The following is a 23,001-nucleotide window of genomic DNA, read 5'->3' on the forward strand; positions in this document are numbered from 1 at the left end:
AAAATATCTTTTAAACCATAACAGTATGAAAGGAAAAGAAATAAATGTAAATGTCTTATAGGTCTGACTTGATGAAGTGCAAAGAAAGACCAGATAAACTAATGTAGGTTAATATGATCTACAAGCATAAATAAAGTCCTAAAAGCTAAGCTATCTTAATTATTGGATGAACACCTATCCTACCAACATATAAGAAACTGGTTTATTTTTACTAACGTCATAGATTTATTTAATAACGTGTTAGTATTACACTCCTTTTAAAAATATTTGATGATTTCTGAAAATAGTTATTCTTGATCTCAGCAAGTTACAGAAATTAAAGGGAAGTATCACCAGATTTTAAGTAGGCAGAAGTAAAATGCAAGCAATAAAGAGGTGGTGTATAGGAACAAAGCCTGGAGATAGAAGAAATATGAATTTTAGGTGTAAGTCTTAACCATGAAATACTAATTACATTAGATGATTCTTCAGTATACTCAAGGGCTTGTCGACCCCAATTAACAAATTACATCAAATTAATATGTCTTGGAAAGAAATGTTGCTTCAAAGCATAAAATTAGGACATAGGCAATGGTCCCAATCACTACTTTATTTATGTATTACATATAGTGTTAACTTACCTTTAATTCTAATTATTTTATAAACAGGTATATTTTAACACCAGTAAAACAGTGTACTTATTAAAACAGTACATCATCATTCGGTGTCTAATGAATGATATTAGATATCTCTTTAATCGGAAAAGCAAACATTTGAGAAAAACCCACTGGCATACTTTCCTGCGTGGACTACTCGCTGCCAGAGATTGACAGGGCTGCTTGCCCTTCCAGACAGTGAACAGAAAGGAGATGGCTCAGCTCTGACAGGAACAGTCCAATGTGAGGTCAGAGCAAAGTTTACTCCCTGGATAGGAACACAGGCCAAAAGGGCAACATTGCCTCCTTCTCACAAAACCCTACAACCCTTTTAACATATAAAATAAAGGATGATCATGCAGAATATATTCCTGACATCATACCCCTAAAATCTTTCTATTACACAATGGCTATGATAAGTTTTAATTTAAAATAATTTGAAATAATAACCACTTCATCTACTACCATGAGCCAAAAGCTTTCTTTCGTGCTATTATACTAAGAAGTACTTTACATGCATGATCTCATTTAGTCCTCATACTTACCTGATGTTATTATTCTCATTTTATTGATACGGAACTTAGGGGCAAGTGATTCACAGAAAGTGGTGGTGTTGGGTATCAAAACTTATTCTGTTTGACTCCAAAAATTTATATATATTTTTTTGAAGTAAATATTTTTTTTATTAATTTATTTTTTGTTACAGATGTTTCTCTTTTTTTCCCATTGACACCCACCTCCCCATCCACCCCGCCCCATCCCCAGCTTTGTTGTCCATGTCCATCAGATATGCGTACATGCATATAAGTTCTGTGGTTTATTTCTTCCTTCCCCCCCTCTTCTGAGGGTTGTCAGTCTGTACCCTCCACGTCTCTGGGTCGACCCTGTTCCTCAGACTGTTATGTTCATTATATTCCACAAATAAGTGAGATGATGTGATATTTGTCTTTCTCTGCTTGGCTTGTTTCACTTAGGATAATACTCTCCGGGTCCCTCCATGTTATCTCTAAGGATAAGAGATTTTTCTTTCTTACAGCTGCATTGTACTTCATTGTGTATATGTAACACAACTTTTTTATCCATTCGTCTATTGATGGACTCTTGGGCTGTTTCCAGATTTTAGCTATTGTAAATAGTGCTGCTATGAACATGGGGGTACATATATTCTTTCTGATGTTTCTGATATATTCTTTTGGTATTTCAGGCTTCTTAGGGTATATTCCTAGAAGTGGGGGTCACTGGGTCAAATAATAAATGGTGTTGGGAAAATTGGACAGCTAAAAAAATGAAAAAAATGCAAAAAATGAAACTAGACCGTCAACTTACACCATACACAAGAATAAACTCAAAATGAATAAAAGACTGCCCTGGCCGGTTTGGCTCAGCAGTTGGAGCGTCGGCCTGCGGTACAGAGAGACCCGGGTTCGGTTCCTGCTAAGGGCGCGTACCTCGGTTGCAGTTTGTCCCCGGCCCTGGTTGGTCGTGCAGGTGGCAGCCACTCGATGTGTCCCTTCACATTGATGTTTCTCTCTCTCTCTTCCTCTCTCTCCCTCCCGCTCTATCTGAACAAAAAATGGAAAAATGTCCTCGAGTGAGGATAAAAAAAAAAAAAAAGAAGAAGAAGAAAAGACTTAAATGTGACTTGTGAATCCATAAAACTCCTAGAAGAAAATGTAGGCAACAAAATTTTGGACATCATACACAGCAGACTTTTCACTGATACATCACCTAAGGCAACAGAAACAAAGGAAAAAATGAACACATGGGACTACATCAAACTAAAAAGCTTCTGCACAGCAAAAGAAACAACCATCAAAATGGAAAGGGAACTCACTGTATGGGAGAACATCATTGCCAACGATATATCAGATAAGGGGTTAATTTCCAATATATATAGAGTGCTCATACAACTCAACAAAAGACAAAATTTATATTCTTAATTATCCTGCTCTAATCCCAAATTTTACTAAAAAAAATTATAAATGACTACTTTTAAACACATACAGTATCCTCTCCTTATCTGAGAAGGATTCAATCCAAGATCCCCAGTGGATGCCCGATATATTTTGTTTTTTCCTACACACATACCCTTTTCACTTAAAGGAAGCACTTTATAGCTTCTCTTTGGCCATCCAAATCACCAGCATCACTACTCTTGTACTTTGGGGCCCTTATTAAGTAAAATAAGGGTAACTTGAGCACAGCATTACAATACCAGCACAGTGGATCTGATAACCTAGACGGCTACTAAGTGACTGATGGGTGGGTGGCACATACAGTATGGAAAGCTGGACAAAGGGCTGATTCACATCCTGGGTAGGACAGAGAGGATGGTGTGAAATATTATCACACTACTCAGAACAGCATGTAATTTTAAACTTATGAATTGTTTAGTTCTGGAATTTTCATTTGATATTTTCAATCACAGCTAACCATGGAAAGCGAAACTGCAGATAAGAAGGGACTACCCTATCTAAAATAGAAATATAGACACAATTATAGAAGAAATATAGTTAGTAAGTTCTTAACAATAGAAGACACAAATATGTATATAATGACATACTGAGTTTTTCTTGTAATCTTATGAGAGAGGGAAAAAAATAAAAAGGCAAAAGGTGCAATATCTTTTTGCTTATGGATCTCACCAAACGTTGCCAGGACATACAGATAACAGTGTAACCTGGCCCAGCACAATGATCCCAAATAAACAAATATTTGTAATAGGGAGAGAGCAAACTCATTTTAAATTATGGACCACACTAAATCATCAATTACCTTGAAAACAGTGATATGTAACCACATTTCTTACAGTTAGAAAAGGAGACCAATGTGCATGAAATCTATGAAAACTCACGCAGCAGGGTTTAAAGGTCTTCTATACTGTTTTATTTAGCATTTTACATATTTAAAAGCATCAGGTAAAATGCTTGGCACACAGTGGTGCTTCATAAACATTAGTTTGACTCCCCTTCGCTGTCTCCTGTGTGAAGATACAGAGGGCACACTCTGCAAAAGTCAGATAAGAGTAGAGCTGGGAGAAAAACTGAACATGTTGGATGTCACAGTCAGCCTCAGCTAGAACCTGATGAGGTGAGGTTAACAAGGCTCAAGGAATGGTTCTGCATTGCATTAAAAAAATAATTATCAAAATGGAGGAAGTGTAGCTATCAGCCACATGAAATTTAAAAAACCCTAGTAATTTGTACAACTGTAAACAGTTGTCAAAAGAGCATGAGACAGAAGACAATTCATTAATATTACAGACGTGTAAAGTAAGTACACATCAATAGGAAAAAGATGAATTGCTCTATAGGAAATAATGGACAAAGAGCATAAACAAGCAAATCACCAAAATATATAGATATAAGGGAACAGGAATCATATTAAAATGTTCCCTCTAGTTAGTAATAAAAATGCAAATGAATCAAGAAGATACCATTTCCTTCCAATCACATTGGCCAAGAACGATGGCCAATGGATGCAGCCAAGTGTCTAAATTGGCACAGGCATTCCAGAGGGCAATTTGTAAATATGTATCAAAAGCCTTAGAATGGGAAAACCCTTTGATCTAGCAATGCTACATCTAAAAATCCACCATATAGAACTAATCAGATAAGTGTGCAAAGGTATGTGCACAAGGAGATTCACATGAGTGTTGTTTATACAAGCAAGAAATACAAGCAATCTGCATGCTAGGGGATGAGCTAAATACTGTATCTCCTTCAATGGAGAACCAAACAGTAATTTAAAATGGTGATATGCATATATATATAAACATGAAAAAACACTTACATGCTTTAAGAGAAACATAAGCAATGAATCAATACATATTGTATTATGTAAAACCACTTTTGTAAGAATATATATTTTAGGTGTCAATGATGATTATCACCATATGAAACTTTTTAAAATTTTGGTTATCTATACTTTATACTGTTTCTATACTAAACATGTACTATGGATATATGTAATGAAAACCAAGGGTAAACAAGAAAAGGAGGTTTTGTGTCCCAAATCCAGTACTTATCAGTATATAACTGTAAATAAGTAGGCTAATTCCAAGACTCAGTTTCTTCATATATAAAACTGGTAAAATAATAAACAATGTCTCTCAGGGCCAGTATGAGAATAAAACTAGAAGCAAAAAGCACTCTGGAACCGATGAACTGGCTGTTGTTACCAGCTGACAGAAAGTTCAATAAAACACAACCCCCTAAGGAGGCTGGGCCAAGAAAGACCACCCAACAGACTCTCAGGTGACATGGAGAGAAGCGCAGGAGCACCAGTCCTCCTCCACCCGCACAGGTCATCACACGTGTGGCAGGGTAGCTGCTTCTCAGTGTCATGTCAAAGAGAAGGGGTGGTGATGACGGTGACAGGACAACTTTTACTAAGCACTTAATATGTGTCCAGCACAGGAACTGGTTCCCTTACCTTATTTAATCATCAGGCATATTACTATCCTCTTTTGATGAATCAGGATGCTAAGGCGTAAACAGGCCAAGTAATTTGTTGAAAGCTACATAACTGGTAAGTGGTGAAAGCAGGTGTCCGACCCGGTAGACTTGCTCCAGAGTCCACACTCTGCAACACCGAACACTAATGAAGGCAGTGTGTTCCAGGCCGCAGCGCTGAAGACGGCAGAACCAATAACCATGAGCACCTAGTACCAGGGCCAGAGAGCTGAGACAACACCAATGTTGACTCAAAACAAAGGAAGTTTCTAATAATCTAAGATGCCCAAAGACCGAATACATTACTATGTGATATAATATCTCCATCACTGAAAGTAAAATTGGAACTGTAACACATTCGAGGTTGTTCTGAAGGGAACACAAATGGCCTTAGGTCTGCCTGACCCATAGAAGCCCACCGCAGGGGACCAGGACCTGCAACCACCACTGGCTGGTGTCTCCCAAGGAATTCCCTATACGGCCTGAACTGTTCACAGTTCAAATGCTAACCCTCAATCTTTTATCATGTGCATGTTTGGAGACAGGGCCTTTAAGGAGGTAAAGTAATGAGTCACATGGGTAAGTTCTGATCCAATCTGACTGGTGTTCCTATAAGAAAAATTAGTACACACGCGACTACAGAGAAAACGCCATGTGAGGCCACAGCAAGAAAGCAGCCATCTGCAAGCCAAGAAAATGGGCCCGAGGAGAAACCAACCATGTGGACATGTAGCCTCCAGAACCAACAGAAAATATTTTTTGTTGTTTAAGCCATCCAGCCTGTGGGACTTCATTTTGGCAGCTCTCGCAACTAATACAACCCCCAAAGGCCGGGCACAGCGCACTGTGAGCGGGTCCTTGCCCTGGGCTGCCCTCTCCCACCCCTGTAGTTGAAATCAGCCTTCTCCAGCCACTGCGGACTCGGCCTGCTAGTCCCTTCCTTCTTCAGCTCACAGGCTGTGCCAGGCCCCCTGCCCTCCAGACCTCTAGGTCGGGACGGTCGGAGCTCGGCCGAAAGCTGGGCCTCAGGTGTCTGAGAAACCGCCGGCCTCAGAGGACCCCTGGCCTGACCCCTGCTTCTGGACTGTGGCTCCCTAGGTGCATCTGGCTTCCCCTTCCACTCTTCCACTCAGTGCTCACCTTTCCCAGATGCTACAACCCACTACTCTTCAAGAAAATGCCCTCTGGGAAGTTGCTTAGACTCCTGGACACACACTTTACTTCACTGGACCATTTCCTTCCCTGGTTGCATAAGTAGTGTGGGGGCCCAGCAGCGAGGGGAGAGAGTCCGGGGTGTGGGAGATGGCCACGTGCCTGAGGCTCCTGCCACCTCCAGAACTGTCTCTGAGGCCATGCTCTGTGCACCTGTGAGCCTTCTCCATAACTTTGGTGATTCCTTTCCTCACGGGGCCTTCTACCCAGCTGCCTTTCGTGGGTAACTCCACCAGTCTGTCGTCACACATGACTACAAATGTGTACACCCTTTCCAATTCAGTCCTGCTGCTGGGTCCACCCACAGAGGTGGGGGGAACACACCACCCACCTCCACATGCTATGGAGGCACAGCTTCAGCCAAGATACCTAGGTACATGGAAGTCAAATGAATATAGGCAAAAGCCCTTAGCCATCTGATTATATCACTGCTCTGTTGAAAAAGGTTGTGATAAAGTCAAATGACCTAAAATTGCACCCCTGCAAACATCTCCAGCTTTGTACCCTAACACTTGGCTTCTTGTTTTCTGGTCACAGTTCTGCAGATCTGCTCGTCTGCGTTGAGCTGTTCTCACTTTTCAGAGGAGTGTACTGGCTCTCCTCTGCCTGGTTAGCTCCTATTCATACTGCAAGTCTCAGAAGTTACCTCCTCTGGGGAGCCTCCTTGAACCCCCCAGGCCTGAGTTAATTACTCTTCCACATGCTCCAGTTACACCTAAACATCCACACAGTCAACCCTCTATATAATCACTTGATTGGAGAAAGGGGAGGCCAAAATCTATTGTACCCGCCTTATTTCCACCCAAACTCCACCCTCAGGTAGTAAGCTCTTTAAGTGGGGTGACTATTCATCTTGGAACAGTGACAGTTTTGCCTGGTGTCTTAGTATAATGACTAATTGCATCCCCATTTGTTTTCTTTTGTTTCCCAGTGTGGATAATACATTTTTTGGTCATCCTGTCTATATAGGCTGGACTCATAGTCTTTTGTTCACTGTCTTGAATCCCTTGGAACTACCATTATTCTCACAAAATCCCCCAAAGCCAAAAAAGTAAGATTATAATTTATCTCTATTTTACAATGAAGAGAATAACATGTTAATTCCAGATTATTTCCATATACTGAATCACAATGTGTTAGTTTATATTACAAAATTCATGCCCTAAAAGAATAACATGCTGCAGTCAATATCAAAAATGTCTCCTGTAAGAACAAGGATGAAGTATCTAGGCACCTTTATGAATACAGCTGGAGCCAAACTGAAATATAGTGTTTAAGTCATTTCTTCCAGTCACATCAGCACACCTCTTTCCAGCTCTTGCTTTAATTTAATTTCTAGCTCTATCACTCCTCTATGAATAGACACATAAAATGCTGGGATCAGTTACACAGTCTTGTCAAAATAACCTAACCTGCAATTATAACATCCTCAGGTGCTTTTGAAAAATGCTGCCATGAAAACTTTTTTCTTAAAAGATCTCCTATAGAGCTCACACCACTGAAAATTAAATCTTCCATCTGCATCTTTAGAGATGGCACAATGTAAATATTGAAACTTTTGTTGATATATAAATTATTTATATGATAAATAATATTATTGTATGGTAAAAACATCAATAAACTTCACTTATATATGTAACTAGAAAACTCTGTATAAAAAATACTTCATCAGACAGTAAATAAACAGTCCCCTCTCCTTAATGGTTGTCTTCTAACAAATAGAAAATATGATTTACAGTTCCCCAACCCAGGATCTAGATATAATCCAAACTCTGCCCTTCAAATAGCTTAAAATCTGTAAAACAAGGCATAACATCCACACTGGCATTATATTAATAACACCAGACACTCTTCATTTTCTTCTATTGAGAGATGTATAATATTTTTCTCATTTTAAAAGGCCTAAAATTGAGACTGTGCCTTAAATCAATATATTTATTAATATGCTACTATTTTCCCCCCTTAAAAAGTCGTTGTGTATCTCACATCTGCAAGAAGCATTAGAACTGGGGCAGCACTATAATTTAAGCATCTGCTTAAGGAACCAAGGAGCACAGGTACTGTTACATTGGATTCTTACAACGGTCTAGCACTGTAAGAACCAATAGGTCCATTTTTTTTTTTTCCAGAAGAAAAAGCAAAGACTGCACAAGCTGAAATGCTGGAGGTAAAAAGAAAACAAACTGGTATCTGGTGAAGCAGCCGCTGGGATCCAGCTCTGTCACATTCTGCGGCACCACACTGGCCACTGAAGGTGAGATGACTGTGAGCTACCAGGGGGGAGAGTTACATGGAGAAGCACTGAAGAGCGCAGAGACAAAGGAATGGCTCTCCACATGAAGACATGGAGGCTTCCAAGTTCTACTCTTGCAAAACAAGAACTGTACCAGCTGGAGATGCAATACCGACATGCGTTCCATCAGCTGTCTTTAAACAGGAAGCCCTTGCACATGTCCCTTTTTCACTCCCATTTTACTAATCAGGAAAATGAGGTTTAGAAAAATCAAGTCACTTCACGAGAGTCACACCACCATATAGGATCCAGGGTGAAAACCCCGGCCGTCTACCTCCAGAACCCACTATTTTTACCAGCATCTCCTGCGTCTCCAGTGGGGTCAGCGTGCTGATTTTATGAAAGTCTAACTCAGAAGCCTCCATTTTTTTAGTGTATTGTACATTCTGGGAGGGCAGGGATAAACATGCTAATTCTCTCAGAAAAAAAAAAAAAAATTGGTTTTCCGTGTGAACAGGGATCTGACCAGGCTGAATAACAAAGAATTTACTCTCACTAACCATCTTCTCACTCACTTATTCGAGGTTTAAATAGCATTTACCTTATGCCAGGAATGCATGCCGAGGAGTGAGGTTAAAATGACTTTGCAAAGCAAGAAGTCTGCTTTGTTTTTGTTTTTGTTTTTAACAAAACAGGTGATGAAAGTGATCGCTTCTTAAAGCATAGCTTTCTTTTAAAAAAATTAAAGGACATAAGGTAGAAGAAAGGACATAGGCGTGAAGGTAAGTTCCTTCGGCTGGGATGAGCTATACTTCTTAACTGGGAATTTCATCGCTATGTTAGGAGGGGCTCTGTTCCCAGAAGACATGCTCATAAATGAATGGTACAGTAATTGTATTGTTTAGGGAATTAAAGGGCTTTCACCACAAATGAAAAGTTCCAGACACCTCCAAAAACACTCTCCTCTGTCACTGAAAAAACACCCCAAGTCTCTCACAGAATATGACCACAGTCCTAACAACTCTAAGATATCAAGACCACAATGAAATTCAAATTTCATTTTCATTTAGAAATTAATGTGGCTTTAAAACTATGGCTGACAAAAACCATGTGACTCGGAGTCTTTCATTTTAAGACAATATTACATTGTCCAGCTTTATACAACAAGGAGGCTCAGGGCACACTTGGCATACTGAGTACTTCAGGCTGATGGGATCTAAGGAGCAGCGTGGGCAGGAAGCACTTTCTGACCTTCCCCAGAAGCAGGGCATTAAACCCTCAGGTAAGAGGTGCCCTCCCTCCACCAAGATGCCAGGAGGAATCTGAATGAGCAGGCCTTGCTGTTTCCCTCAGTTTACTACACGTTGCTCCTACCTTGGTTTATACTCTCATGGTTTCCTAAGACTCTCCACTTCTCATCAGAACTAGCATACACATGCTCAGGTCTAAGCACGTCTTTGGGTCTTCACTTCTGTATGAAAACTCCCTGTCAGATAAAACTTATGTTAAATAAATCTGTATGCTTTCCTCTCGATACTCTCTCCGTCTTTTCTTACAGGGGCCCTCACTGAGAACTTAGAAGGGTTGAGAAAAAATACATGTTTCCTCCCCTATGTACAGAATAGCAAAGCAGTAAGATGAGGCACGCTAAAAATATAATGAGCACTCAAAACACTAAAGTCACAATTTTACAATGACCAAGGAGAACACTGATGTGAGCAACTTTTTCAAGTCCAATAGTCAGTAGTGGAAAACCATTCACATACTGAGTTTCTCTTCCTTAATTTTAACTAATATCACTCAGTACCTTTGAGACATATTCAGATTTAGGGGAGAAATAAAGATAGAAATGCTGTACTTTCTGAAGCACAATACCAATGACACCGTGAATATGTATTTGTAAACCATGCAAAATCATTCATCTAACTGGGAAACTCATAAGACATTTTCTTATGAAATTAAGTAAGAAAGGTCATTGATTTGTACCACACTGTTGTATATGATTAAGTCAAGTAGAAAATATTAGTAACTTCTTACAAAATAAAAGTGAAATTATCAAATTTCAGAAAAGCTGAAGTGAGTCAACAATATACAAAAAGGTGGTGGCGACAATGGAAACGGGCTCGGAGCCTCTGGGTCTGGGGTAATGAGCAACGTGGAGGATGCAGGAAGGGAGTGACGGGAAAGAAGGCTGCTGCACCAGATCGCAGAGCTGGAGCCAGAGACACCCAGTCCACACGAAGTGAAATGTGTGGGGACTTCCGGAACACTCATCTACTCAAAAATATTCATTAGCTCTGTGAGCCACTCCATCCTCTGGGACACACAGACTAAAACAAGGCAGATGCTGTCCCTGTTCTCTTAAAACTGAATATTCAAGGGGGAAGAAGCAGCAGATAGGCAAACAAGAAAACACTGCATAGTAAAGGGGGCTATATTGAATAGTGGGATATGATGAAGTCAGTGGGCATTCAGTTTGAGTGTCAGGTAAAGGCTCTCAGGAAATGAGGTTAATCTAAATATATCACTGGATTATACAAATGTCAAAATACTAAAGAATATTCCAAAGTCAGAGACAAGAAAGTTTTCCACATTGTGTTTGTGATTTGAGACAAGTTTTTGTTTTGTTTTTTTATCCTCACCCGAGGACATTTTTCCATTTTTTGTTCAGATAGAGTAGGAGGGAGGGAGGGAGAGAGAGAGAGAAAGAAACATCGACGTGAAAGGGACGTGAAAGTGGCTGCCACCAGCACAACCAACCAGGGCTGGGGACAAACTGCAACCGAGGCATGCACCCCCAGCAGGAACCGAACCCGGGTCTCTCTGGACCGCAGGCCGATGCTCTAACTGCTGAGCCAAACCTGCCAGGGCTTGAGACATGTTTTGAATTGCTACATAACTTTTTGGCATGAGTCAGAAGAAGAGGAGGAGGAGAGTGGAGTCTGTTTTCTGGGCTCAGTCAATAGGCTTGGGTGAGCTCAGTTAGTGGGAGGATGAAGCTCAGAGGGAATAGTGTGGGGGAGCAGGAGGGGAAGAATGGCTGTCAAACCCATCATGTTTGATATTTCACAATGACTGAAGCAGGATCCTTCCTTTATCAATCCCAGTTTTCCCAATGCACAAAATCTAGGTGCACATAATGTTGGTGTTTTTTTTTTAGTGTATTTTCTAATGGAGTTATTATTGCCCTTTGGTGATAGCCTATTCATAGAGGACATATAGTACATAGTGCTATATACTATGAGTGAAAACAAAACCATTATTTTATTTCATGAAGAAAGCATGCTAGAATTGTACCCCATGCTTTTAACAATTATGTATCACAGAAAAATAGACCTGCCCACCTACATCACAAAAATTTTCTCTATATCCTAGGAACTATCTAATGTCTTAGCTGAATATTTTTTATCCACATATTATTAAAAAAATACTTTGTTCTCTCTGGAGAAATTTCCAGGAATGCCACCTAGAGAAATCTAGCAAGCAGACTATATGAACCTAACCTGAAGTGTGAGGTACAACATGAAGTAACTTTCCCAAGTTCACAGAGATAATACATGGGACTAGAACCCAGCAAGTCTGACCAGATCACATTCTCCCCATAGACTATATTGCCTCCAGCATGAGCAATAAGGAATAGCTGGACTCCAGAAATTTTCCAAAAAGTAAAATCTTTTCAATAACTACTCAATAATTTCCAAGATGTCAGCTATAACAGTTAATTTTCTGGAAAGTAGCTGGCATAACCATTTCTCTTGTGGACCCTCAAAAATCTGGCCTTGGGTTCCAGAGAGGCATTAAATACGAGGATAAGAGAGCAAGCACTGTAGTCAAACTATCCGGTTACACTCAGCCCACTAGCAACACAATCGTGGGCAAGTACTTAGCCCCTCTATGTCTCAGCTTCCTTATTCTATAAAATGGTGTTGATAACTACCTACCTCACAACACAGTTGTAAGGGTTTAATGAGTCAGTATAAGTAGAGGACTAAGAATAGTGTTAAGAACATAAATCTACAAAAGTGTTAGTTGTCATCATTATTATGCTAGACTAAAAATGTCTACAGACTTCAACCTTATCTCCCCACCTGCACTTGTGAATTACCATCTTTATATACTGAGGTATTAGGTAAATGAAAGTTCAGAGAAGATGGTGTGATAAGCCCATAAAGATACCCCCATGACATTGCTCATTGCATTCCCTACATGCTACCCTTCTCAATGAGTCTTAAGAGAGATGTTTTTCTGGTCCTAGTATACAGTAATGAATTGTATTGATGCTCCTGGAGTATTGGTTTCATTTTATACATAAATGTTTTAAATCAAGTAACTAGTCAAGCTTCACATTTTACAACCACTGCCAAGAACAATGGAAATGAAACCTGTTCCCACTCAGTGAATATCTAGAACCTAACATAATGCACTCTTCTATTGTTCACAGCTCATTTTACAGCCATTTTCTTTCTTTCTCCTTGGTCAGCCACTTCTCACTTATGTTAAACCTTATCTTTTCAATAAATAAAGTAGGGAACAATCTGTTGGGAGGAATAGGAAAGGGAAAGCAAGGAAGATGTAAGAGTGATCATCCCATTAGGACCTACTTCCAGGTCTGTGGAGCAGGGCTGGAATCTTCTTCTGAGCTAGATGCCGAGGAAGGGCAAAAAGAGAAGATGAAAATCACAAATTCAGAAGTGGCCTGCCACCACCATGCTCTCCCCAAACTTAAATCTGTCCAGTGATCAATAGCATATAAGAATTCTCCAGGATCCTATTACTCATGATCTATTCCTCAAAAAGCAAACAAACAAACAAAAAAAACAGATATAATAATTCCAAGTTCATGGGCAGTGAAATGAAAGATTCTTGAATTAATAATCAACAACTACTTGCTGCATGCCCACCACACTACTGAAATTCTTCTGGGCACTTGGGGTATATTGGCGCACAAAACAGACACAATGCCTACCCCTTTGAGCTTCCCTTCTACATGAGAAGACAGGTAACAGCTAACATGGCAAATTAGTAAATTTTATAGTGTGCCAGGAGGAGATACTTATGATGATAAACTTCAGCAAGGGAAATGAGATCTGGGTGAAGAATTCATGTAAAAATAATAATATTTTATCAGGAATTGAAAATAGATAAATATATGTAACTATGAATGATTAGATAGGTTAGAATGGTAACCAACAAAGTTTGAAAAATATTTTGGTCTTAAATAAACTCACTTTTAAAATGTCTGAATTACTAATTCTTTTGATATTTCTTTGATAAAGTGAATATATTTTTTCATAAATCAAAATATGGTATACCCTATCATTTGTGTAAACTCTTTCCAGCCACTTCAAGAAAAACTGGAATCAGAGAAACTGTTCTAAAACACTCCTTTTCTGCCCTTGAGCCCACACCCATAACCACAGGAACTCTAACCACACAGGGGAAGACCAGCTCATCAGTTCCAGGGTTTGTCCATGGGCTCTCAAAGCATGACTGTCTCCTCAGCCCCTGTATTCATATATGTCCACTCTGTGCAGCAATGCTCACTGCTGAGTCTACTGAGTGTCTACCAGAGGGGTACAGGTCCATGACAAGCATCACTGACACTTGCAGTAAAGCCTGGGACACCTTCTGATACCACAAAGCCAGTTCTCTAAAGGAGTCACAGCGACCAAGATTCTAAGCACCAGTGTTGTCCTGTTCACCAATGTTACCATGGAGTTTCAGTCACACAATGCTTTTGTTAATCTTTCCTGCTCTTTGTAAAAACCTCCCCTCTTTCTAGAATGTGGGCTTGAGTCCAGGTGGACTTGGGCGAGAGGACAATCTGGGTGGAAGACACTGTGCTACACTTGGAATCAAGCTTTGGCTCTGACACTCGTCCCCTGGGTTAAAACTAAGCTTGTAAGCTTTTCTCCTCTCCATAAGGTCTGTGATCTTAAAGGGCATACCTCACAAGTTCTCCAGACATGCCCCAATCTTAGGAAACATGCTGGGATTTCTGATCTAAGGGAGTTGAGTGTGGGTGTCCAGCTCTTTGGAAGGGAAGCATAGTTATGGGTTATGTGGCACCACGGCGAATCCTGGGAAGTGTTGGCGGTAGCCTGGCCACGCTCTGCCCACAGCTAGCACCAAGAGCTGGCATGGCAGTGTGCTGGGCTGAGGGGCTGACAACTAAAAACTGCAGCAAACAAAAACAAAGTAAAGGAAGCTACATCAAATTTCTCAAGGAAATCCCTGTTTTCCAAATAAAAATAAAAATATTTAGGGTGGTTCATAATAAGAGACCTACAAATTCAGTGTAGAAATATTGGGACTATCCAATAAAGGGCTAAATTCATAACCTAAATGTGAAAACGTTATCAAAGAGGTGGTATCTTCCCGGAATGAAAAATTTAAGAGCAAAGATGATCATTCTTCCAATGAAGAAAATTCTTTGTCTGTTTAAAGCACTTTTTCTTTCCTGTTACTACTTACTCTTCTGATGAAGAGTAGATCCAGAAACTCCCACCAAAGAAAATATCTTATATTTGGGGGAAAATATAAGAAATGTAGCAAGAGTATAGTATGGAGTTTTCCACTACCTCACAGATTTAGAAAGTGTTATGAAATTATGAACAAATCTTATGTTCTAACCCAACCTCACAACTTATTATTCGTGTGACTTGGGTAAATCACTCAGCCTTTCTCAGCCAACATTTATCGCTCCATCAGACAGGTGAAAACTACCTCCTCTGCAACACTTTTATTGAGGCTAAATGAAATGGTAAGTTTGAAAGTACAACGAAAGTATCCAGCTTCATCCAGCTCATTCTCCTACTGTGGCAGATGGGGCATTTCTCTCCTAATAACCCAAGAAATCTAAGAAACCTGACTTGTTCTACCCAAAGAGCATTCCTCCAGATTCTACTACATAGTATTCTGTAAAGAAGTTAAAAAAGACCACTGGTTAAAATTGAGGAAGTTTATTATCTCTACAGAGTATTTTCAGCCAGCACAGCTGAATAAAACAAGAATGAAAGCATTTCACTCTTGCCTGGGCGATTCTTGATCATGCCTTTTATTCTGACACACTGATCTATGCTTGCCTCGTAGGTAACATTTTCAATTATTTAAGTTCTAGTTAATATCGTTGGTGTTGGCATGACCAGTAATTACTGTCTTAATAATCACAGGCCTCTGATTCCAGCTGCTCCCATCTTTGATATAACCATGAGCAACAGCCTGGAGGACAGCAGCTGACAGGGAAAGAATACAGCCGGGGGTCACGTTAATGCTGCTGTTACACGAGTGTTCAGTGAGCTACAAAAGTCAGAGACACCTGCTGAAAAGTGAGACCACAGATGGGGAAAGAATGAATGTCCAGAGAGGTGTATACAAAATGACATCTATTTCTGAACAAGAGAATGGCTTTTGAATTTAGATCTGAAGAATGGGCTAAATAAATCAATACCTTCAACAACCTTCTTTTTGAGTAATTAGAAAAAGAATGCATCTGCATACTCATTTCTCTGACAGACATGCCTTTTCCCTTCCCCAGATGGCTGGGGTAAGGAAGTGTCTGTGCATATGGCAAGGGAAAACCAGCAGGAAGCTCCAAGTACTTGACTGTAAAAAGAAGTGAAGGCTTATGCAACGCGTTCTGTGTGAGACAGCCCAGGGGCCAGAATCCAAAGATGCAACCGATGCCGGCCAGGCCTTGGAGACCCGGGGAACAGTCCAACTCTGCCAGTATCCCTGCCAGTCACCCTGCCCAAGCCAGTGTGCTTCTCTGGGTGTCTCTAGATACCAGCGCTTTTGTACAGTTCATTAAAGCCTATGTGGAGGTCAGCACAAACAGGTAGAGCGAGGGTCAGCCTGTGGCAGGTGAGAAATCTCCTTAGCAGAGTTATCCAAAGTTTTTCCCTTCCTCTGAAATAGAAGTAAAAAATCATACTACTGCATGGATCCTGTGTGAACCCACCAAGAGACCCAGCCCTTTCAGAACTGGTTCTGGAGGAATATGGAGTCTGCATCTACCATACACTGAATCTATTTTGAGAAAAAGATTAATGGGCCCTTCATAGTCCCTATCCCAGGATGAGGGAATGAGAATGTGTGTGAGTGTGCATGTGTAGGTCTGTATACATCTATGCATATGTGTGAATGTGTAGCTAGGATGTGTGTGTGTGTGTGTGTGTGCGTGTGTCTGTGTAGATGGGGACATGGACAATCCACCTCATGTCTCTCTTTTCCCTTTTCGTCTATTGTCCCGCCTCTAAATCTCTGACACTGGGTGCTTAATTTAATGTTTAACCACAGCATACGGGCAAGGGAGAGGTGCAACAGGGTACCTGCATATTACTCAGGCTAGCCCAGAAGCCACTCTGCATTGGTCAGTGATTCTCTGTGGAATGGGGGCACTGAAGGATTAGTGATGGTGGTGGACAGGAAGGTGGTGGCATCAGAATCACCTGGGGCAAGGTGTCTTTTCACTCTGTGCTTTCTCCTCTTTTCCTGCCTCCCTGAGATTCTAGTATGACACCGATCTTAATGCACACACACATTTACATACATATGCACACGCACATGCACATGCACATGCACATACCTACAGCAAGTCACTGCTGCCAATAGGCTGAGGTGGAATAAAAGATCAAGAATCTTGTCCTGGCCAGTTTGGCTCAGCAGTTAGAGCATTGGCCTGCGGTCCAGAGAGACCTGGGTTCGGTTCCCGCTAAGGGCATGTACCTCGGTTGCAGTTTGTCCCCGGCTCTGGTTGGGTCGTGTGGGTGGCAACCACTCGATGTGTCCCTTTCACATCGATGTTTTTCTCTCTCTCTCTCTCTCTCTCTCCCTCCCTCCCTCCCTCCCTCCCTCCCACTCTAGCTGAACAAAACATGGAAAAATGTCCTCGGGTGAGGATAAAAAAAGATCAAGGATCTCGATACTAATGTCCTTTAGGACATAGCTTCTACCACGGATATGCTTTCTAATTCAGGAAAGACATGAGCTGACCAAGAGCAGAAGGCAACATGACAGAGCTATGTAGCAAACTGAGTGGTAGCATAGATGGGCACCTCTAAGACAAAGCAAAACATTTATGGCAGGGCTAATCGGGGGGTTTCATGGAGGAAATGGGTATCAAGCTCAACGTTGATGCCCAGATCTGGGACTGAGAGAGAAGTGAAGAAGTGAGTCAGGGGATCAGGCATGCGTTAGGAGAACAGTGAGGAGGACAGCATCCATGCCAGAAGTAGTGCCCGGTTGGGTTGACCAGGATGAATGCGGCCAGCGGAACTCTGGCTGCCAACGGTGCAGAGCCTGAACTCACAGCAGCAACTGTGCAACCACCATCAGCTGTAAAGTAGGAGGATGCTGAAATGTAACAGGTGGCTCAGGAAGTCCCTTCAGGTCCTGGTGCCCAGGAGGGTCACAGCAGAAAGTTCTTACCTGGGACCCATGAACAGATTTCTGGTGTGCCTACAGCCCCTACCATTATATGCCACTCTTTTATGAAGCTATAAGCAAAACATGCATTTTGCACAAGAAAGAAGATGCACACCACTTATTAAATTCTCAAAAAAGTGTATGACAACTACTTACCCACCCAACCCTCATCCCACACACACACAGCACAGACAGACTGAGATCAGTAGAGAAAAGTGTTGCAAATTTTCCTCAGGTTCTTCTCATTGTGCAGGGGGGCAAATTGGTAAAGGGTAAAAGAGAAAAAGAGCAGCAATGGGGTACCATCCTATGTGATCCTTGTCTGCCAGGGAACACAAAGGGGCTCCAGAGGGGAAGGTGGTAAAGGTACTCTCCCAGGTTCACTTTCTCAGCAGGTGTTTGTAAAAGGGGATTCCATGGATTTTCAAAGTTGGCTACAACACCCAGTCTTTACCGAATTGTTTTACAATTATTGCTTTATATCAACCCTTTTGTGCTTAATAAAATCAGTGCTTCTCCGAGCTCTAGTTTGATGAAAATGTATCTAAGTCATTCAGGAAACTAATTTAAGAAATTAAAGCAAATTAATTACCTGGCCAGTGTGGCTTAGTGGTTGAGCATTGACCCATGCACCAAGAGGTCACCGGTTCAATTCCTGGTCAGGGCACGTGCCCAGGCTGTGGGCCCGATTCCCAGTGGGGAGCATGCAGGAGGAGGCCAATTGATGTTCTCTCTCATCGATGTTTCTATCTCTCTCTCCCTTTCCCTTCCTCTCTCTCTAAAATCAATAGAGAAAAAAATTTTAAGAAAGAAATAAAAGCAAATTAAGTAGCACTAATTCTTTATGGGGATACCAACAGGCTCCCCTCCTCTCAAATGACTGACTTTTTGGTTACTTCAGTTGAATTTAGTTTGTTATTTGAACATGTGAATTATAAAAGCTGTACCTTGAAAAGCGTTTTCAGAGAAATTTATTTTTGAAATTTTAACCTGGTAAGCAAACCTTTGAAAAGACTTGGAGATTTTGTTTGCAAAAGAACAAAGAAAGAACTGACACCCAAGAAAGACTTAATGAGCCATCCATGGCACTCTGAATACTAAGGTGTTAATTATCTCAGATTTCCACAAGGCTTGTTACCGAGGTATGCTCAGTTTCTGGTTGTGCACTTCCTGTTTCTATTTGTGACTGTGCATTCTACATCATCTATTAAGCTTTCTCTTCTTTAAATTCCAACAATTTATGCCTGTGTTAGGGATGCTTACATTAGGCCCAGGTGATAGTTATAGATGTATTATAGTTATACCTTCCCTCAGCTGTTCCGTGAGTGTATTCAGGACACGGAGCACCTCTCGTCTAGCTTCCATATAAATTATACAGTAAAATCTTTTGAATAAATGAGAGTAGGTAAAATGTTACTGCAAACTCTGGTGTGCAAGAAAATTAAAAGCGCATCTCCCTGCTTTCTATAACTCTGTTCTACCAGTTGGAAGTTCTGCCTTCTTGAGGTTGCTCAAGCAGGGGTATGACATGGTTCTGGAATTAACTTGGCAAAGTGACGAGGGCTGGGTGGCTGAGTGCCTCTGCTCTCCAAGTCACCCATGCACACCTGAGCTGGACTCTCATTAAGTCCAGCTGTCACTTTTAGTCCTTGACTTATTGGATAGTGGCTGCATTCAATACTGATATGTGGTCTCCCCTTCCTCAGTCACGCTATTTCCTTGGCTTCTATGACTCCATCTATCCTGGATTTCCTCTTTTCTCTCTGGTTATACAGTTTTTTACTCCTCTGTGCTCCTATCAGTCTATCTAATCATCAAGGGCTCCATGAGATTCAACTTAATGACCTACTCTGTCCCTAGGCACCTCCAAGCCCAATCAAAAAATTGTATCACAGGCCCAGAGTCTTCTATGATGTCCAAACATACAATAACCTCCTATTTAACATCTTCATTTAAACATCTTAAAAACAGTTCATATTTAATACTGCCATCACCACACTGGTAATTGCCTTCACCCATCCCACCCTCCCCCCAAACTGGTCCTTTTCCAGAATTCCTTTCTTTGTGAAAAGTACCAACATATGCACAGTAGCACAGGATGGCACCACCAAGCAGTTGTATGGATTAGTACCACCACCCATGCAGATGGCACCTCTACCCACACAGAGGCAGGAGTCTCTAGGTTTCTCTTCCCCCCACCCTCAGTACCCAATCCATCACCAAGATCTGAAATTTTTACTTCTTAAATCTCCCTTAAATAGTCTTCTCTTTCTCTATCCCCACCTCCCTAGGCCAAGCTACTAGCGTCATCTCTGACGTGAACCAGAGCAATGAACTCAGTGCCTTCCTTTACTGATGTGTCCTCTCTTCCGATCAGAAGCCACGGTTAGCCTTCCAGGGTCTGTCACTCTCCGACTGAAAGCCTTCCTCAGTGGCTTCCCACTGTTCTTAGGAAAAAGACCAGTATCTTTATTAGCTCAGGTGTGGTCCTGCCCCACCTCCTCCAGCACCCTTTCCCCCACACTCTCCCTGGCTCTCTGTACCCCCTTTACCCGTTGCCACCTCCCGTCAGAGCACTGGACTCTGCATATGATTTCCCCCTTTCCTTGAAGTATTCTCCACCCTCTGGCGTTCACCTCATTAACTTGCCATGTCCTTCAGACCCCCAACCCCACCTTCTCACCCTCCCTTCCAGAGCAGGTGAAACTCTCTACTTACACTTTCATAACATCACAAACCTCTTCGTCTCAACATTTATTTCTATTGTCATGTTACCCTCACTTGTGGGATAATTTGATGGATGCCTGTCACTTCTCCTGGAGTGTCAGCTCCAAGGCGACAGATATCCGATCTGTTTACTGTACCGTGGGATCATCAGCACCTAGCCCTGGGCCTGACATTTAATGGGTGCCTGGTAACTGTGCACCAAATGAGCATTCTTCACAGAACAGAATAATGTTCACGAGAAAACTGGCAATGCATTTTAAACAAAATCACCAATGACAGCATATTTACAAAGCAACAACAAAGAACACTTTATGGCTTTCATCCTGAAATGAAAGCGGGGGAAGAGGTCACACAAGCAGACCAGGTGTGGCGCATGAGCCCAGCTGTTCACTAGCACTAGGGACTGAGTACTGGGAAACACAGGTGGTGGGCAGAAGGACATGGTCAACATTCTCATTACCACCAGCTCAGGAAGAGAGGATAATGGGAAGAAAGGCTCGCTCTCCCTGTGATAGGGCAGTGACCATGGTCTCCAGGGCCCTCCTGCCTCTGCTTACTAATCATAATAGCAGAGAGCAAAAATTTACTGGGAGCCTACTTTGGGCCAGAGAAGGAAACGTACATATACATTGTACTCAGTCCACATAATGATACTGTAAAGTGAGCATAACTATTCCCAGAATACAAATGATGATACTTAGAGTCAAAGAGATAAATAACTTTCCTAAGACCAAAGAAGTAAATGAGAGAACCAGGAATCAACCTTAGGGCTCTCTGTCTTCCAAGCCACTCCACTGTAGACCTCTCTACGGCTGCTGCCCAAAGATAGGCAGCCACAGGCAGCCGGAGCCCACTGGCTGTGGAGGAGGTAAGCGGCTGGTGAGCAGTGGAGTCCAAGGGCAGCTTCAACATCATGGGCCATCGGGTGCGGGGGAGCCAGACGCAGAACAACAGCAGGGAGAAAGCCCGGTGTGGCATCCGGGGGACATGCAGAGCCTGTGAGAGGCTGGGTCCTGGGAGAAAAATCTCCCCTGGGACCCAGCCCTGTCCCAGGACCCTCTGGCAGGGAACACAGTGAGCCACACAGAGTTGTGGTCTGGTGCTGAAGCTGGAGGGCCTTAGTCAGTCCTGTTGTTTTGTTTCCACTATGGAATTATTCCTGTACCTTTCCTTCATACACTGGTGGCCAGAGAACCCTTGATAACAAATAAACAGAAACCCTTGGTATAGAGCAAAATTGGAAGCGTGTTGTTTTGAGAATACCCAACTTGGGAAAATATAATACAGATAAATGACTGGATTCCTTTAAATAGCCAACTCCTAAAGGCTTGAAGAGTCTTGGTTTTTGTTTTAACACATGGCACAGTGCTTGACAAAGAGGCTTAGGAGTCAGACATACATAACACTAGAGCTTGTACAGAAATCTGTGTCTCTTCAAAGCATGTTTGTTCACAGAGTCTGGGAAGGGAGCAGTTCACACTGGGAGGAATTAGAAGGCACATGGGAAGTGCTTTTGGGGACTAATGATGCCTTGGGTCTTAAAGAAACCACGGGTGGTTATTAGACAGGAGAATGAAATCATGAAAACCAAGTTTCTAATGTTACCCTGACAGCAGCTTATCGGAAGGGACGGAAGAAACAAGAAAGTGGTACAGAGACCAGCGAGGAATCTGTGGTGCTGAGGACCTGGGTCAGAAGAGCAGCCACAAGATGGGGGTGGGGGGCAGGGACGACAGGGGAGGTACTGGGGAGGAGCATCAGAGAGGCCTCAGTGACCGAACATTGAGATAACACCCTAGTTATCTACAAATAAGGTCAAATACACATGATACATAGTAATATTTTAATTGTATACAAACACACAGCTCCTTTAACCGCCATTTACTGAGCACTGCTAACCACTGGCGGTACAAAGTCAGAGAAGACCAACATTCAGATGTCTAGAGAAGGCAGATGTGTGGATACAGAGGCAGATCAGAGGCTGCCTAGGACGGGGTGGGAGTGGGAGATAAATGGAGACACGGGAACTTTCTGGGATGACAGAAGTGTTTTAAAAGTGGGCTGTGGTGATGGCTGTGCAACTTGATATGCATTTGCTAAAAATGGCTGAAACTGTGCTTCAATACAGTGAGTTAAGTTCATGGTCTATCAATATTCCCCAGTAAAAAGTGGTAAGAACTTTGTCAAACAGTAATACAGGGTAAGATGATTCGAGAGGGAAGGGGTGGTGGGGATGGACGGGTAGGTTGCAACGTTAAATAGGGTTATCCCAGTGGGCCTCCCTGAGAAGGCGACACTCCTGCAGGGAGGTGGG

At 41.9% G+C, this 23,001-nt stretch overlaps 1 protein-coding gene across 1 annotated transcript in view; it reads right to left on the reverse strand.

The window, feature by feature from the left end:
* Positions 1 to 23,001, reverse strand: part of KLHL32 (kelch like family member 32) — a 185,667-nt gene that overhangs the window by 148,502 nt on the left and 14,164 nt on the right. The window lies entirely within an intron of this gene.

The sequence above is a fragment of the Molossus molossus genome, unplaced genomic scaffold (assembly GCF_014108415.1).
Source record: "Molossus molossus isolate mMolMol1 unplaced genomic scaffold, mMolMol1.p scaffold_m16_p_8, whole genome shotgun sequence".
Classification (NCBI taxonomy): Eukaryota; Metazoa; Chordata; class Mammalia; order Chiroptera; family Molossidae; genus Molossus; species Molossus molossus.